The sequence below is a fragment of the Cyprinodon variegatus genome, unplaced genomic scaffold, assembly GCF_000732505.1.
Source record: "Cyprinodon variegatus isolate N-32 unplaced genomic scaffold, C_variegatus-1.0 Scaffold2113, whole genome shotgun sequence".
NCBI classification, from domain to species: Eukaryota; Metazoa; Chordata; class Actinopteri; order Cyprinodontiformes; family Cyprinodontidae; genus Cyprinodon; species Cyprinodon variegatus.
This window is the reverse complement of record NW_015152566.1, coordinates 25,276-30,595: the sequence shown is the minus strand read 5'-3', so window position 1 is coordinate 30,595 and position 5,320 is coordinate 25,276. Positions and strand designations below refer to the sequence as shown.

Here is a 5,320-nt window from a genome sequence, read left to right as displayed (position 1 = left end):
ATGTTTTGACTGATTTGAACTTTTCTCTTTCTAGGGAAACAAAAAGGGTAACTGATAATGATAAGAACTAAAAATTTACATTTTCAGCAAATAGATATTTTACCATAACAGTATCATCATGGGGAAAAACAGTAAATATTTTTGCCAACTAAGGTGTGATTCCAGGGCTCTTTTTATTGGCAACATATTTTAGCTATCATAATCTTTTCCATAATTTTTCCATCTATTATAATCATTTAACACTGTCCGCCGACTTAATGCAGTTGTAAATTTTTGATTTATTATTTTTTTAATATCATTATTATTATTTTTTATTTTAGTTTTTTAGTTTTTAGCTTTCTCTACATATATTCACAATATTTAGTTTCTTAGATTTTAGCTTTCTTTACATATACTGACAATTTTAGTTTCTTATTTTTTTATATTCATAAATTTTCCTTTTTTATAATATCGATTACACAAGGATAATATCCTTTTATAATCGAAAGGGTGGACTGTTGTCGGAAAATTTTATCTTTCTTCTATTATATATATTCATTTATCCTATTTACTCACTATAAAAGTTTTCACTCAGTCTGTTTCTCTTTTAAGGCCACACATTTCTCTCCAGGCTGGTGTTTGTAGACCAGACATAGCTTCTTCCCATAACAAATCTGGTCCTTTAGGATTATTCATAACATGTTACTGTTAACCAAAATGTGTGTAATTTGTTATGACTCTGACTGCTTTCCATTGTTGTAAGTAGGGCCGGACGAACCCTGCCCAGATCAGAACAGAGCAGGATGCTATGCCATGAAGGCTGTATGATGAACTGTTCTCTCTTTACAAAGATATGAATAAATGTGCCGACTGAGTGAAATCCATCCCAGGATGAATAGTTGAATACTTTTTCCCCAAGACAACACCACATCCATGGTGCCACCCATAGATACCGGTGATTGTGTCCACCAACATCACATGCTTGTGCACATACACCCAGACAGAGAGAGAAAGTATCAGAAGAGCACAGGATGAACATGTTCAAATGTTTAGCGCCTACACAGCCTTTTGGAAAAACTCAAAAAATCTAAAGTTACACAAATGAAACCAATGGTTGATGTTCTCAGTTATAAAACCTGAAACACAGTGACAGTTCTGGACCAAGTTTACTAGCCTGGGGTCTGTTGGGTTTTTAATGGGAGCAAAAAACAAAAGCATAAAATAAAAAACAGGGCAGTTGTTCATTGTTTGATAGANTGATCAGAACCAACCTTCTGCTGTTTGCTGAAACCTGGAGGTCCAATAGATCTAAGAACCTCCTGAATAAATGATGACAGTCTGATCAGATAGAGTACTGACACTTATGGCTCCATAGCTGCAGTGTGTGGCGCCCCCTTCAGGCCTGAAAACACTGAGTGACTCAGTCACAGTTCGAAACCACAGCTGCTGGAAATGGTCCTGAAGATCTGGCAACATGGTGGAGACCTGGACTGGGTGGAACAAGTTTCCATCAGTCTGGGTCAGTCTAGGATGGAACCACAGACATGAGATCCGTGGTTCCAGATGTTCTCAACATCTGGGTTCATTTCTGCTAAAATCAGTCCCAGTTTGTTTAACTGGGTCAGAACTGGTTTGTCTTATTCCCTTCCTTTGAGGATGATCCAGTGTCTCTGACTGTAAAGGAGATCAGAACCAGTAATTCTACAGATTTAAATGATCGAATATGAACCATCAGTCGGTTGATCTGTTCTGTTTCTGCTCTCAGCATCAGAGAAGATCAATTATCTGGATCCAAATGAAGCTTCTTCCTGTTTCCTGATGATTTATCCTGAAACATTCAGTGATCCGATCTGTTTTTCCTTCTGCAGGAGAAGTTTCCCTCCATCGTGTTTCTTCCTGAAGGCTGCGGCTCAGAGGTCATGGTCCTGAATCATCCTGAGCTTCCAGGGTAAAAATCCTCTCAGCCTTAAAGAAAACTGCCTCCAGAACCTGAACAGATCAGGCTCTGAACTTGTCTCTGTTTCTGGTTGCAGCTGCAGTTTCTTCATTTATTGGTCCCTGCAGGTCTCCACAGGGGGCGCTGTTATTCCAAACATCCACCTGTTGCCAAAGATCCCAGAGAGAGGTGAGATGTCCCTCTGAGGGATAAAGTGAACCTGAGGTCCTGCTGTCATACAGTCTCTAATAATCCTGAATTATTAGATCTAATCTGATTGGCTCAGAGCACAGAGATCAGCAGCTAAACCAGCTGTTCTCAGATCAGACAGTTTGAATGTTTCTATTCAATCAGTTTTGAACTGAAGGCTTAAAATCAGGATTTTAGCAGCAGATAAATTAGACATAAATTAGGCAGATTTCATGAATAATTTCCCAAATTCTACTGCTTCTTTATGGAGATCTTTGGTTCCCAGTATCTAAAACTGCTGTTTCAGAGGAAACAAGTTTTTGTGACAGCTTAAAAAAGACTAAATCTAGACTTTATCTGAATACATCAAACTTAAGCTCCTCTTTGTTTACCCTTTATGTCATCAACAGCAAAGGCCAGAACAGACCTAATCCGATTTTGCATCCAATCAGAAAAACGTGTCGGACGAGGTCGTAGCGTTTAGCTCTCATTTAAAATCAATGAGGATGGTCACACCCGACATGATTTTAAGCACAGGGCCTGCGTAGCTCCGACTAAGATAGAGCCCAGGTCTGTTTTAGTTGGACTACGCAGCAATCTAGCAGCAATTTCATGGGTCTGACTGGAAGGGAGACGCTGTTACAAACTAAAAACACATCCGCTTTGGGGGGAAATACAAAATAAAATCTGTTAATCGCATGAGAAAACATGTTTGGCATCAGACAGCGCATATATAAAAGGCAGAGCAGACTCATGCATAAACATGGAATAACATTTCTTTTTAAAGAATTATTTACTTATTATAGGAGTTAAGGAGGACAGAAACAGATTAAGAACTGATTTGAGCTTCACAAAAATCTAAACGAGGAGCAGACAGTGCAGGCAGCTCAACTAATTTCTCTGTCCTCTTTATGAGAAAAACAAAAAAAGAACTTTAACAAACTTCCCAGATCTCTCTGAGCATCACCTCTCTCTGCCTCAGACAGCATAGGAACCTTCCACAGCCTTTATTGCTGCATTTTCCTTTGCTTCACACTAAGTTCCTATTATGCTTTTAATATAGGCCAATGAAAATTCTCTATCTTATCTGGTGTAAGAGATGCTGCACAGACTAATGAATTGGGGCTTTGCTTTGTAGCCAGACCTTTTTTTTTTTTTTACTTTTCTTTTTTTATAGCTTTTAATAATCTGTTCTGGTTAAATTTGGGCAATTGTTTCCAAACAGAGAGAGGAGTGAAAAAAGGAAAAGCACATTTTGGGATCTGCTACCCTGTGCGTAGTAGCAGCCTCTCTATATGCACTGCAGTCAGTGTCACAATCGGGTTGGAGATAAAGAATTCAGAAGCAGCTGGTGTTACCTGAGCTATCATGGTTAGGAAAGGAAGACTGGACTGCTGTGCCATATGCCGACAACCTTTAACCTGTTGGATGTTAGGGGATGGAAACACACATGGATGCTTTTCAAATTGGGACCACAGCCTATTGCGACGTATAAACTTAGATTTAATTCACACGCTGCGGCCTGCTAAGGCAAGGGGTATAAGCTACTGATGACGCGTCACTCTGAATCATAACACACTATGATGTCCTTTAATTTTCCCATCTCATGTTCTTAATGCAAAGCTGTACATATCTTGATGAGTAGTGCATGGATATATCACACAAGATGGTCAACAGAAAGTTTCTCCCCAAGCTCACCCAGTCACCGTAATCCAGGTCAATGTTTAACCCAGGTGAGCAAACAAACTAATACAAGGACAACACACCCATGGTGCCACCAATAGATACCGGTGATTGTGTCCACCTACATCATATGCTTGTGCACATACACCCAGACAGAGGGAGAAAAGTATCAGAAGAGCACAAGATGAACATATAATAATGTATAGCGCCTACTCAGCCTTTTGGAAAAACTCAAAAAATCTAAAGTTACACAAATGAAACCAATGGTTGATGTTCTCAGTTATAAAACCTGAAACACAGTGACAGTTCTGGACCAAGTTTACCAGCCTGGGGTCTGTTGGGTTTTTAATGGGAGCAAAAAACAAAAGCATAAAACAAAAAACAGGGCAGTTGTTCATCGTTTGATAGATTACATGTGACTCTGAACCAAGAGCCATTTCTAAAGGTGGAGACTCCAGATACAGCAGATAGAAAAATAAAGGTGCACCGATTTTCTTAGTTTGACGAGATTGGTTATTGGCCGATACTTAGATGTATTATCTTATGAACTTAAAACAGGTTTAGATTGTTTCACAGATATCGTTCTTTTTTCTGATTTAATGAGATTGAAAGATTTAAGGTTTATTGTGAACTAATAACTGTCCTTAAAAAAATATGGCAAATATTCATCACATAATTTATATCAGTCAAAATCAGAAACAGAATATTAGTCTTTATAAAGATTGATTTTCAGCCAGAAAACAACAACCAGTGCAGCTCTAGAAATGTGATCCCATCTCAATATAACTGAAGCTTAAAGTGCACTGCCTTCATTTTTAAATCATTGCTGAGATAAAACTGTAAAGGTTAAAAACAAAAAAATATCAGCCAGTCAGTTATGGTTTCTGTGTCACTTACAGTATAATAAAAGTGATAATTAAAAATGTATTAAATAGAACATCTTCAGTACAGAGGCCATCAGTTATTTAGGGCCACTGACCCCTTCTGTCAAAACTGAAGAAAGTGAGGACATTCCCATGTGTCACAGAGTACATGTGAATAAATAATGTGTTTGTTCAATTATGTGAGGTGGGCTGTGCCTCTACCTCAGTTCAAACAAAGGATTGTGGTAAACTTTATAGCTCCTAACGGCCAGTTAGGAATGCTGGGTGGTCCCTTTGCTAAATAACTGGATAGGAAACTGTTAGGTTAAAAAATGTAGCTTCATAAAAGAAGGACTGAATACACAGTAATGGATTTTCAACAACAGCTTCCTGCAGGAGGGGAAATAGCCAAACCCAACACTCCAACTCTCTCTCTCCCCCAGACCTCCTCTGGAGGTTTTTTTTTATTAACAGAACATGACACATGATTACAAAACAGAGTATTGTTCTGAAAGGACAATTGATCAGGTCATAAGACAGGATGCTCTACTGACTGAATCACAAGGCAGAGCTCTCCTCTTGACTGAATCACAAGATAGAGTGGTCTCCTGATTGAATCATAAGACAAAGTGAAGCATCTCATTTCTCCAATGTTTTATATGTACATACA

General features: G+C 38.5%; 1 long non-coding RNA gene across 1 annotated transcript in view; it reads left to right on the top strand.

The window, feature by feature from the left end:
* The window catches only part of LOC107105169, a 3,768-nt gene extending 1,620 nt beyond the window's left edge, over positions 1–2,148 (top strand). The window contains exons 2-3 of the long non-coding RNA XR_001482331.1: positions 1,848–1,927; positions 2,013–2,148. This is a non-coding gene — a long non-coding RNA (uncharacterized LOC107105169). The remainder of the gene's footprint in view (positions 1–1,847; positions 1,928–2,012) is intronic.
* Positions 2,149–5,320: the final 3,172 nt, after the last annotated feature.